Source organism: Rhinoderma darwinii, chromosome 6 (assembly GCF_050947455.1).
Source record: "Rhinoderma darwinii isolate aRhiDar2 chromosome 6, aRhiDar2.hap1, whole genome shotgun sequence".
NCBI lineage: Eukaryota > Metazoa > Chordata > Amphibia > Anura > Rhinodermatidae > Rhinoderma > Rhinoderma darwinii.
The window spans coordinates 122,500,578-122,514,808 of NC_134692.1; positions in this window are offsets into that span (position 1 = coordinate 122,500,578).

A 14,231-nucleotide genomic window follows, 5' to 3' on the forward strand; every position below is an offset into this window, starting at 1 on the left:
CAAAACCTAAACAAAGTGTATTATTATATAAGTAACAAAATACCTTGGAAAACTGTCTTTGCTCTTAAATTTTCTGATATATCACATGTTCTGGATTAATAGAAAAGTGTAGGGAAAAGCTACTGAAAGTCATAAAATCCAATCAGAGAAAAAGTCAGGATTGAAATCTAGGCAGCAGCTACTTCTCCCTTAAATACGTAAGCCACATTGTTAATACAAAAAAATAAACATGGAACACAGAGCCAGCTGATCACTCATTCCAGATTAGGCGTACACTCGCTGTTTGTCTGGAAAACCTGTACGCTACCACTATAGAAAAACCAATATAACCAATGAACCTGCCTTACAGTCACTATATAGTTGTCAGATACCAGTTCTACATAGGGGGTCTGCTGAGTATTATCTCACTGCAGACTATGAAAGCGTATACGGTACTAATCAGACTCAGAATAAATAATGATTAAATCCAGTGAATCACAGTTGACATCTTCTCTAATTGAAGTCCTTCACTTTCAGTTTCTTCTCCATTTGGCCCCAGACATCTTTGACCACTATCTTATACAGTTTATCCTCAGCCTTTGTAGCAACACAAATTCTGACCCCAGAGCAGACCCATAAATAAATCCAGACACCAAACTTATAAGAAAAATTCATATACCACATCAGATGTCAAATTAATTTAGACTTCAAACAAGACAACAAAATTAATTTAGACCGTATAACCCCTACATTACTTCAGACCCCCAAGATTAATTCAGACTCCAGACCAAAGGCCAAAATAAATTTAGACCTCAGACCAGACTCCTACATTATGTCAGACTGCAGACCAGACTCCTACATTACAGCAGTAGTACAGCGATTACATAGCGTACAGCTGGGTCTGTCACATGACGAAGAGTCGTGTCGTCATGAAGTTAGACCGTGTCACTAGACTTCTGGTCACCCGGCAGCATTGTAAAAATCTATTAAAATATCATCATCATCGTGACAGGGGACCGGAATGTATATTAGTCGTGTACTCACATACTGCAGTGAACATACTGCTAATAATTTTCGGTCCCCACATAACCCCTTTAACATTTTATTATTATTTTTTGTCATGAGTTTTATATATCTAAATATCTTGGCTCCGTATTTGCTACTATCTTACAGACTATTTTTATGGGTGTTCTTTGGCTCAGAATCAGTCATGGGCCCCTAACATCCCAAATTACAAGTGATTTTGCTTCTTATCACTGGATGAAGCAGCCACATAACTGTCCACATTGTCATTCATTATCACACTGGTCTAGTCAGGTTTGTATTTTTTCTTTGTCTGAAATTCAACCATACATTTTTACAGTCGGATGGAGCTCTGTTTTTCTGATACAGAGCTCTAAATCCCATATTTCCCTTAAAGAGGACTTATCCCTTTATGAAAGACAAAACTCATAAGAAGAGGACTACTGACATGACGCAGGGTGTGCAGTCCATGTAACGCTCTCACTAGCCCCCCGACGTCCGCGACTGCAGACTTCCATGTCCGACCCGTCGCCTCCCTCCAAGGAGACGTCAGCGCTCGCATCCGTCAAGCCGTGCACTGGTCTCCATGGTGCGCGCGTTCCCGGCCTTAAAGGGCCAGCGTACACACATGAGATTAATTATAAAATCATCCCCAGATCATCCTGGACTATAAAAAGGGCTCTGCCCTGTTAAAGGGCTGGTATAATAGCGGGGTTCACTTACTCGTGTCATCCACTATTACTACCTCCTTTATAATCAGGGTCACTAGGTTTATGCCTAGTTCCCCTACCCTTTTCTTATACTAACGTTAGTCTACTTGCTTTGCTACTAAGTAAGCGTATACGACTGAATAGTCAATAAAGGGTAATATTTATTACTAACTATACATACACTTACATATAAAATACATGGGATAACATACGCCAACCCCCAGAAATACCATAAATAAAGACAAGCATACAAATAGTTGGAAATAAAAGGCTGTGGTGTTTATTATGGGTAACAAATATATTAATAAATCTTTATAATCAACTTGAATAACTGAATAATTAAATAAATAATGTCATATACTGAAATGTCCAATAAATAAGCACTTGTCCACACAGCATTAGCTGAGCGACAACCCACTAACAAACACCGCGACAGGAATTCCGTCCATGAAAAAAGTGGAGGGTGGGCGTGGCTTCTTCAAACGGCTTCCTCTTCAGACTAACTGCTGATCGGACCAGACAGCAAGGGCTTTTATACTCCAGGATTTCCCATCGCTCAGCTGCTCAAACCAATCCCTGGACTGTTGCCAACATCTGCCTGGTCACGAGGTCAAACCTGAGGGAACTTCCAGAACAAGGTAAATACCAAAACACACCCCACAGTAGGGGTGTGGGAAGATACCAAGACATAAATAGGGGGAAAATCAGAATATAGAACAAACAAGAGAACAGAATAAAGGAAAAGAAGGATAGAAAAAGGGGGAAAACAGGGGGGTGTGAAGTGATCCCCTGGGTCCCACAAGCTATGCGCTCTAAAGGGGGGCCTCTCACCAAACACAGAACACAGTAGCTGATCACCGTATAGTATCAGTATACCCCAATACATAAAACAAGTTAATATATACTGAGTAACTCACACTATACGTAGTACAGTATAAACACGGTATCACAATCCTAATTTATACCACCACCCACTTATCTAAACATACAGTGCATTCACTCATGCTTGCTTCTGTGAGATCCGCCTCCACCTGGCTCTAACTAAAATACATAGAAGTTACGTTACAATACAATACACATGCTCACTGTTTCTTTCACACTCCCTCCTAGCAATAACTGTCCCTGTGAACTAAAGGGTTAACAGGGGATAAGGAGGATAAAGGGTTAACAAAGGGAATGGGTTGCTGTGTACCACAGGTAGCAGATAAATGGTGAGAAAGGGTTAAACAGGTACCAGGGGATGTACAGGTACCAGGGGATATGCAGGTAACGTGCAGGCAGGTAGGAAAGTGTTGAAGTAAGGAAGGGGAAGAGGGTTACGTGTAGCTGCTGCTACACGTGGATACTTAGAGGTTCATGTGGTAATCAGGATCTGTTGAGGGAGGCAGGAGGCAAGAGAGTGAAGTGTGGGACAGTTTGTCCTTTTAAACCCCCCGTGCACTTCTGTATGACATCACGTGCTCATGCACGTGCAAGTGGGGGGGGGGCATGGAACTGTTTATGGCTCCCCCCATGCAATCTCATTACCTGGTGACGGGGGAGGGCAGGCAGTGGGAATGTGTCCACTGTCTTCTCCCACCTCCCCCGGAGGCTAGAGATACACTTTTCTGGAGGGACAAATATATATATCTACACTCAAATGTACATAGATATAAATATATAAAACACTTCCCTTTACAGCCCTTTCACTCCTTGCCTGAGCGTTGTTGTGTATTTCCATGTTAGTCCAGCACATGGTCCCTTAGTCGTATCCTGTTTCCAGTGTTCCCGTGCCCTGCTACCAGTATACCGTGCTGTGTTTGTTCCTGTGCCCTTTCTCGTGTTGGAGTCGTGTTGTGCCATCTGCCATGCCTGCTGTCATACACCCCGTCTGGTGTCATCTGCCACTCCTTGTATCATCCACCACGTTTGGCGTTATCTACCGTCAAGTTCCATCTGTGCCTAAGCCTCTTCTTCTGCCTGGACTATTACAGGAACTCTTGTGCTAGGACTTTGCATAGACTTTGTATACTGTTGTTTGGCCAGCTGCTACTCCGCTACGGCGGTGCGGCCTAGTGGGTCCACATACCCACGGTTTGTGACTGTCCACTTCTCATGAGGTTTTTTAGTATACAAATAAAGAAAAGTTTATTGCAGACTCTTAACCATACAAGCCCCAACACCGGGTGAACACCAAAACATTGTTGCATTTAAAAATTACACTAATTGATTCTTTGGTATAATAAGCAGACAAGTTGATCACTTTAAAGATAACAGTATTGAGCTGCAGAGAGACGAGGGTTTGTCATTTTAAGATAAGAATAGTCGTATAGGATACAAAGTGGCGTACCTTCCACGGAGATAGACCACGCCACTGCTATGGAGCCTGTGGTGTTAGGGGGCCGAAACTGAACGGTTTCTTCTGCTTTCTGACACAGTTTCAGCATTTGTCTGCAGCCAGCAAGATCAGTTCATACATATGTTTACAGCTCCCATTGAGTTCAATAGAAGCTGTACAAATCCATATACACCAAACGCGCCCTAGTGGTGGCTGTCGGCATCTAGAGTTTAATCATTTAAATCTTTCTGGGAAAAATGTATGAATGTGTTTATGACAGTTTTCTGGCATTAACATTTGGGCTGAATGCTATATTTATGAAGCCCCTGATCCACATGACAAATCGCCAGAAGACGTGAAACAAATCTCCCGTATAATGCCTGCTATGAAGCACTGAAAATAAAGAATTTTTGCCAGTTTTTACCTGTGGGTGACGTGGTATATAGATATTTCTACTATATGACTGCCTATTACTGAGCACCACCAGCTTTAATAACACCGTGGAACTACTCGCCCTACTTCATTTGCATTTTTTGAGTAGTGTCGACAGTTTTTTTTAGTATTGGACCTGTTACACTTTGTCCATCATGTGCCAAATGTGGCTGGAAAAACATACCCGCTCCAGAGTCAGGCATAGCGCAACATTTATTAACAATCTCTGCTACTTTTTATTAGAAAAAGTGACAGAAAACAACACCACATTAACCCTGCGTTATGTTAAACTACATTTGACAGAGCTCTCACGGTGGGTGTGGCCTTTCTAAATTTTGCTATGGGGCTCAATGATTTCATTGTACGCCCCTGGGGATACACCAGTCGGATACACCAGTCTGGGCAGCAGTGGGTCGGACGTAATTATAGCAAAACACGGCAAGGTATATTTTTAAACAGATCAGAACAAAACACATAAAACAAAATACAAAACAGGGTCACCTGTAGGAGTAAATTGTAGTGGGTGTGGGGAAGCGAGAGTAATATAGTGGATCAGCATGTCCAGGCATTGCCCTAATATTCTATTTATCCCAAAATGTGAGGGTGAGATGCATACTTCAAGCTATCATGTATTCATAGCTACAGCTCGAATTAGTAACTCTAACAATGTCTTGTATAGTGGGTACATCAAGAGATTTCCATTTTATGGATATGGAAGTTGTTGTCACCATAAGAATGTGGCACAAGATAGTTCCACAAGGGGAGGGTATTTTCTCCATTTGTAAATGCGATAGAGACAAATCGGGTGAAATTGGAGATTTCTGTAATCTATGTAGAAAAATGGATAAGGAGCTCCACAAAGGCTTAATGTCGGGGCACTCCCAAAAATATGTAAAAGTTCCCACCTGCTCACAATTTTTCCCACAATTGGCAGATGCAGTAGCAGGAAACATTCTGGTAAGTTTGTTTGGTGTATTGTACATCTGGACTAAAGTTTGAAATACGCCTCGTGGTGGTTTGCACAGGAGGAAGATTTTGAGCATTCCTGGGAGGTATAAGTGGTTTTGAGGTCTATTGACCATTTACAAACGATTGATAAAGTAGCATGTCTGATTAAAGGGGATAAAAGGTGTGAACATATTTTTGTAAGGTCGTTTTGCAATGTGAAAATGTATAAGGGGGTGTAAGAAGAGGGAATTTTGGTAGACCTTTACCAGTTAGAAAAAAACGGATCTGCAGATTTTTATACATTTCTGCTTTACCCAGATTATATTCTTATTGTAAATCCAAGAAACTACACAGGGTGTCCTGATCAAAAAGATCAGAGAGAGTTTGTAGTCCGGCTTAATGCCAGGTTTGTAAGGACAAAGTTGGGATTAAAGCCACATTCCAAATTTTGTTATAAATTTTTGCCCAGTGTTGTTCATTCTAGGGCTTAATTTGTTTGACCATTGTTTTTCACTGTTAGATTTTGTTTTATTTAGTTTATATTGTAATAACCCTTTATAAATATTTGCCAGAGCCTTTTTCTTCGGATTTGATTCGGCTATTTGCTTATATACCCCATGAAGGGGAAATATTTGAAGCAACTCCTTATCTGCAAACTTACCAATCACATGTTTGAGTTGTGTTTCTGCAAATGTTTCCTTTTTTTCCTAACTCATAGTTTCTTTCCAAGGTTTCCTATTATTTCATTTTCCCATTCTCGATAATATCTACTACTATATACTACTATATACTACTATATACTACTTTGACTAGATCCGATATGACTATTCCTGATCTGAATTGAGCTTTGATGGATTGAATGATCAAGTGACTACATGTCCTGGGACAATGAAGATGATAAGAAGAATCACAATAATGAGTTCTTATGTATAAATTATTGTTTAATTGTGGGCTAAATACCCGTTCTGGTGATAATCTGATAAATCACTTATCTTTATGGTTATGTAATTAATTATATGATCTATGTATGTTTTATATTTTAGTTTGATCATGCATATATGTGGATGTTTATGGATATACATTTGAATAATATTTTTTATATATATTTTTTTTGAGATTAATCACTTTCACGCTCTGTTGATATTTATTTATTTTTGTATACTTTATTTTTATTGGAATATAATTTGATAACACAATTGATACAGTATAAAGTTATTTTACTGATCCCTATTTAATAGGGTTTTTTTGTTTTTTATATTTATATTTATTTTTATTTTCATTATACACCATTCACGATTATTTTCACTTAGTACTACTTTTGTGTTTGCGGGTTACTGTTTGGGCGATTGCAGGATTGATCTGGCGTGTGGGTTGGACCCGATGTACTGTCCTGAGTGGAGGGCCCCCGCTTGTTTGGTGCATTCGGTGTCCGCCCCGTGTTTGGTCTTTGCTGGCTTGGTCCTTGACATTCACTTGTTTATTATTATTTCAATACACACTTAATACACATTTAACACACATTCATTATTCCTAATACACAGATAAACTTCTTTTTTAGTCTAGATGAATTATATTCTCTAGATATATTCTTTTTTCGTTTTTATATATTATTTGTACAATTTTTGTTTTTATATTTTATTTTATTTTATAATTTTTCCAATAATTGTTCTTGTAATTATTTATAAATATTCACTTATTATTTACATTATTCATCACACATGTATGTATATATATATATATGTGTATATATTTTTGCATTATAATTGTCCATTTGTATATTTCGCCATATATATATATATATATATAATATCAGAAATATAATTAATTTATGTTTTTACACATATTTATATTTATGTTTCGTTATGGAATTATCACTTTATGAGTTGGTGTAATAAGTATAGGTATTAGTTTAATTGATTTTTGATAGTTATTTAGTACCATCCTTTTATACATCATGTTTGATCGTTGTTCTTCTATGTACTCTTATTGGAATGAATAATGCTATTTATTTATTTTAGAACATTTTTTGAATAGCATTGATTAACATATACTAATGTTCTGTTTGTAGTAATTCTTTTTTGATTCTATGTATGACATGGGGGTTCCGGATTGATTCAGGGATTTGTCTGATGGACTAAATCTAGATGTTAATTCATGCCGTGTTGATGTGTTATGGCGTTGTCATAGTTACCCGCCGTTTATCATGATAAACTGCACGGTCACTAATGGGCTGAGGGGCTTGACCCGCTCCGTTCTCATGTGTGAACCGCATCACTCCCATGGTTGACACGCATCGGTGTGCGTCAATAATGACGGCGCGATGCTGGTTACTTCAGTGGGAGTGGTTTTTCCCTGCCGCACATCATTGGTTACTTGCCTCCATGTCCATAGGATTTAAACTCCAGCTGTCAGTGTAGTAGCACACCTCCTGACGAAGGTTGCGAAACGCGCGTCGAGGTGCTCGGTGTCCAGGTGTATCATTTCTTCCATCATGTCCTCTGCAGGTATAGTCCACTCATTGTAGTCGATATTTCTTCCCTTTCTTGTTTCAGTGCTTGTCTCTTTACTCACATCAGTGCATCATTGGCACTGGAGCGACTTGTGATTACAGCATTATTCATATCAGCTCTCTGGTGCTCTGATGCAGTTCGTGCACATAGACATACAGTGCTTTTCTATCCTTCCTTAAGGGTTCATGCTTTTCTGCATGAGGACTTGATACCATTACATTTACCATATTTACCATCTTTATCCATTATTATACACCTGGCATATATTTTATGTCATTTTAATTGTCTATAGTATATACTTGGGAGGGGGGTTTAATTTTTGTATCTTTATTTAATTATTCTTGTATTTATGTGTATTAAATTATTTGTTTTGATTAAATAAAATTATTTTGATTAAATATTATTATATCAAGATTTCTTCTTTGGTTTAATGAATATGGATATGTGATTTCTTGAGCATGATATTTTGGCTAAGCAAATATATATATAGGTTATAATATGTCCAGGCATTGCCCTAATATTCTATTTATCCCAAAATGTGAGGGTGAGATACATACTTCCAGCTATCATGTATTCATAGCTACAGCTCGAATTAGTAAATCTAACAATGTCTTGTATAGTGGGTACATCAAGAGATTTCCATTTTATGGATATGGAAGTTGTTGTCACCATAAGAATGTGGCACAAGATAGTTCCACAAGGGGAGGGTATTTTCTCCATTTGTAAATGCGATAGAGACAAATCGGGTGAAATTGGAGATTTCTGTAATCTATGTAGAAAAATGGATAAGGAGCTCCACAAAGGCTTAAAGAGGCTCTGTCACCAGATTTTGCAACCCCTATCTGCTATTGCAGCAGATAGGCGCTGCAATGTAGATTACAGTAACGTTTTTATTTTTAAAAAACGAGCATTTTTGGCCAAGTTATGACCATTTTTGTAGTTATGCAAATGAGGCTTGCAAAAATCCAAGTGGGTGTGTTTAAAAGTAAAAGTCCAAGTGGGCGTGTATTAGGTGCGTACATCGGGGCGTTTTTAATACTTTTACTAGCTGGGCACTGTGAAGAGAAGTAACATCCTCTTCTCTTCAGAACGCCCAGCTTCTGACAGTGCAGATCTGTGACGTCACTCACAGGTCCTGCATCGTGACGGCCACATCGGCACCAGAGGCTACAGTTGATTCTGCAGCAGCATCAGCGTTTGCAGGTAAGATCGACTTACCTGCAAACGCTGATGCTGCTGCAGAATCAACTGTAGCCTCTGGTGCCGATGTGACCGTCACGATGCAGGACCTGTGAGTGACGTCACAGATCTGCACTGTCAGAAGCTGGGCGTTCTGAAGAGAAGAGGATGTTACTTCTCTTCAGAGCGCCCAGCTAGTGAAAGTATTAAAAACGCCCCGATGTACGCACCTAATACACGCCCACTTGGACTTTTACTTTTAAACACACCCACTTGGACTTTTGCAAGCCTCATTTGCATAATTACAAAAATGGTCATAACTTGGCCAAAAATGCTAGTTTTTTAAAAATAAAAACGTTACTGTAATCTACATTGCAGCGCCTATCTGCTGCAATAGCAGATAGGGGTTGCAAAATCTGGTGACAGAGCCTCTTTAATGTCGGGGCACTCCCAAAAATATGTAAAAGTTCCCACCTGCTCACAATTTTTCCCACAATTGGCAGATGCAGTAGCAGGAAACATTCTGGTAAGTTTGTTTGGTGTATTGTACATCTGGACTAAAGTTTGAAATACGCCTCGTGGTGGTTTGCACAGGAGGAAGATTTTGAGCATTCCTTTGAGGTATAAGTGGTTTTGAGGTCTATTGACCATTTACAAACGATTGATAAAGTAGCATGTCTGATTAAAGGGGATAAAAGGTGTGAACATATTTTTGTAAGGTCGTTTTGCAATGTGAAAATGTATAAGGGGGTGTAAGAAGAGGGAATTTTGGTAGACCTTTACCAGTTAGAAAAAAACGGATCTGCAGATTTTTATACATTTCTGCTTTACCCAGATTATATTCTTATTGTAAATCCAAGAAACTACACAGGGTGTCCTGATCAAAAAGATCAGAGAGAGTTTGTAGTCCGGCTTAATGCCAGGTTTGTAAGGACAAAGTTGGGATTAAAGCCACATTCCAAATTTTGTTATAAATTTTTGCCCAGTGTTGTTCATTCTAGGGCTTAATTTGTTTGACCATTGTTTTTCACTGTTAGATTTTGTTTTATTTAGTTTATATTGTAATAACCCTTTATAAATATTTGCCAGAGCCTTTTTCTTCGGATTTGATTCGGCTATTTGCTTATATACCCCATGAAGGGGAAATATTTGAAGCAACTCCTTATCTGCAGACTTACCAATCACATGTTTGAGTTGTGTTTCTGCAAATGTTTCCTTTTTTTCCTAACTCATAGTTTCTTTCCAAGGTTTCCTATTATTTCATTTTCCCATTCTCGATAATATCACCAATATTTGTAACCTGTTTTTTTCCCCAGGAAATTGTAACAGCCACGGTTGCAGACTGCAGACCTCTTTCATCCTGCCGATGTCTTCCTCCCTGGGGATGCCAGCACATGCGGCCGTCCTGTCCTGCAGTAACCACTAGTGTGCACGCACGAGCTCATTCCCGGCCTTAAAGGGCTAGCATGCACACATGTTTAGAATCGACTAATTACTCCCAGATCACCCTGGATTATAATAAGGGCCCCTTGTTAGTAATTCCCATGTTAGTCTTTGCAAATGGTCCCTTAGTGTGTTCCCATGCCTTGATACCTGTATCCCATGCTGTGTTATTGTTCCTGAGCCTGTTAGTGATTGGAGTCGTGTCCTGCTACTCCTGTTGTTATCCGTCACAACTGGCGCAACCTACTGCACCTGTTGTCGTCCGCCACTTCTGGCGCATCCTACTGCACCCACCTCCATCCATGCTAAAGCCTCTGCCACTGTCTTGATTATTCAGGTACCCTTGTGCTTGACTTTGTATTTATTGGGTGCTCTATTGTTTGTCCAGCTGCCTCCCCCCTACAGAGGTGCGGCTCTAATGGCTGCCGCGCCGGTCCCCGCTGCTTCCACGGCCTCTGCTCTGGTTCCGGTACCCTTCATTCCCTTCGTTCCCGAGCTCCACTCAACCGATCCGGACGCTCTGCAGGCTCTGGGCGTCGTCAGGTAACTGCATCACTCACCTCCCTCCACAGCCATCATCCACGATGTGCGGCTGCAGCCACTAGAGGGTGCACGCGCTGACTCTTCCCTTCTTAAAGGGCCGGCGTGTGCCAAAATCCTAAGACTTCCTATTTAAGGATCCTCCTCCCTCAGATCCTTGCTTGTTCAACCAAGTTATCCCTGTGAGCTTCCCTGTACCCTGTTTTCCCTGTTACCTTGCCTTCTGCCTTTGTCTGGATTTCCCGTTGTGACCTCTGCCTGAACTTGTACTATTCTTGCCTGCCTTGACCTATTGCTATCCATACCCGTTACGACATCTGTCTGCCTGTCTTGACTTCTGGCCTATTCATCTGACTGCCTCTAAACCTGCTGTGCCAAGCGTTGCCCTGGGTTACAAGCACCATCTCCCAGACAACACAGAGGATCCACAAACAAACCGGTGAGAACCGTTGCAGCGGCCTAGTGAGTCCACATACCCACAGACCGTGACAGAGATTATATCCTGATAATGTATATAGTTCAGTTAAATTCAAGTTGAACCATAAAAGTGTAAACCTAAATGCTCCCTGCCGGTTAGAGATTCTACCTAGCATTTTCCAGCTCTTATTCAGTTTGATTGGGAAGTTTACCCTTAACCCCAATGTTACTTTGACCTGATTCAGGAGTCTCCAATATACCAAAAAAAAAGTACACCAGCCTCCTTTATCAAATATTGCAAAAAATCTGTATCCTCCCTTTCCTGTATATATTGGAGTTGAGTTGCTAAGAAATACATATTAACATCAGGAAATGTTCGGAAATTATTTGGACTCTCTTTCTGCCCCAAATCAAGTTATTAAATAAAGTTCTAATCTTATGAAATATTTTGTCATCAATCCATATCGGAGTTGCAGAGAACATATATCAACTTTGGGGATAGAACTGATTTAATCGGACATATCTTATCGGCTCTATATAGCGAGCTCGTTCCAGCTTTTAATTTTCTTCTCTATTTCTTTTATTAATAATTAAATGTTGAGATTTGTGAAGTCCGTTATCTCCTTGGGGATATCTATCCCCAGATATTTAAAATTGTATAATTTTTAATTACTTTTAAATCTGTATATACCCCTGGTTCCGTGTCATCTAGTGAAACAATATAGATTTTCACCAATTTATACGCAATCCAGAGACGAAGCCAAATTCCTGTATTTTATCCATCAAATATTTAATTATTTCTCTTGGGTTTGTTACAAATAATAGAAGGTCGTCTGCGTACAGGACCATTTTGTCCTCCGCCCCCCGTGCTCCGAACCCTCCGAACACCCCCATAATAAGGGGTGCCAGGGGCTCGATTACCAATGCAAACGGCAGGGGAGAAAGTGGGCAACCCTGTCTCGTGCCCCTCGTCAGTTCAAAGAAGGTGGTACCCCTGCCATTAACGTTTACACTTGCTCGTGGTTTCGTATACAATAGTTGAATAAATTTAATATATGTCTCCCCGAAGCCAAATTTTCTCAGCACCGCCCAGAGATATCCCCACTCCACTACATCAAATGCCTTGAATGCATCAAAAGACAGGATGGAGTAGGGAGCCCCCCCCCCCAGCGCCTATCTGCATATTACCAAACACTCGCGTTACACAGTGTCTGGTAGATCTTCAAGTAATAAATCCACATTGATATTTATGTATCTGTAACATCCATGGCCATGGACCGTCGGGATTACTCACCCCTCTGGTGAGCGCTGGCCCGCATCTCCTCCCCAGGAGACGCCAGCACTCACTTCCACTCCAATCTGCTGTGTCCTGTAGGGTGCGCGTGCACAATAGCGCCCGGCCTTAAAGGGCCAGTGCGCGCACATGCAAAACATTAGTAATTAGTCCAATGATCTCCCTGGACTATAAGAAGGGCCCTGCCCCTTGCACATTGCCTGAGCGTTGTTAGTATTCCCTAAGATCTCTCTTTGATTTTCAGGTTTAGTAACAAATGGGATATCCCCTAGGTACTTCTCTAGTTGTTCCTCATCATATTCCCTTTCTATTTTATAAAGTTCGGAGAAGTACTCATAGAAGTTTTTACCTATTTCCTCCGGATCCCTGATCAATCGACCTACTTTGTCCCTAATGACAGCAATGTTATTTGCGGCTCTTTGATTTTTAACAATATTCATTAACATCTCACTGGGTTTATCCGATTCCCAGTATCTTTTCTGACTCAAGAAAATAATTTTATTCTGTGCTTTAGCTAATACACATTTTCTGTAATCCTCCAAAGCATCAAGCCAATTATTTTTTCATATTCTACCATGGGGGTTCTAATATATAGTCCATATAGTCCCTCATATTCTGATACACAGTTTGGTTTTTTTCTTGCTCCATCACAATAAATTCTCTCTTTGATTTAGTTATGCTTTTGAACAAATTGCCTCTTAAAAAAAAACTTACTGCTTCCCATACAATCCTGTCTTGGGCAGAATCCCAGTTTACCATTAATATTTTTATTAACTGATTGTTTATGTCCCCCAGATTTTTAATTATATTGAACCAATGTGGATTTATTTTAACTGTCTGATAGTTCCTTTTTCTCAGTCTTTATTTCTAAAACTATCGAGAAATGGTCTGAGATACCTCTATTATCATATTTGATTTTCCCTACCAGTTCTGCCCCCAACTCGCTACATAATACTAAGTCAATGCGAGACATAGTATGATGCGATTTATTGTGACAGGAATATTCCCTTTTAAGGGGTTTCCTGACTCTCCATAGGTCAACTAGGCCTGATTCAACACAGAGACTCGCCAAAGGGGTTGTAATTGGGGACCTTAATATAGGGAGACATCTGACCCTATCTAAAGTTTCATTCATGACACAGTTCATATCTCCCATAATTATTATTGGGCAGTTATTTATATTCCCCGCAAACAAATACATCTTTTATTAAGACAATGGATGAATATAAGGGGGGGGGGGAATAAACCAATGCCAGGATAAAAACCTTATTATTTTGCTTAAAATGGAGGAATATATGTCTTTTTTTCATTCTCTGATTCTTGACCCGGTATTAAACATTTAATACTCCGGTGAATAACAACACTCACTCCATGTTATGTTTAGTAATGAATTATGATTGAAAATGACAACGATGCGGCAACAACAATATATGTTCTTT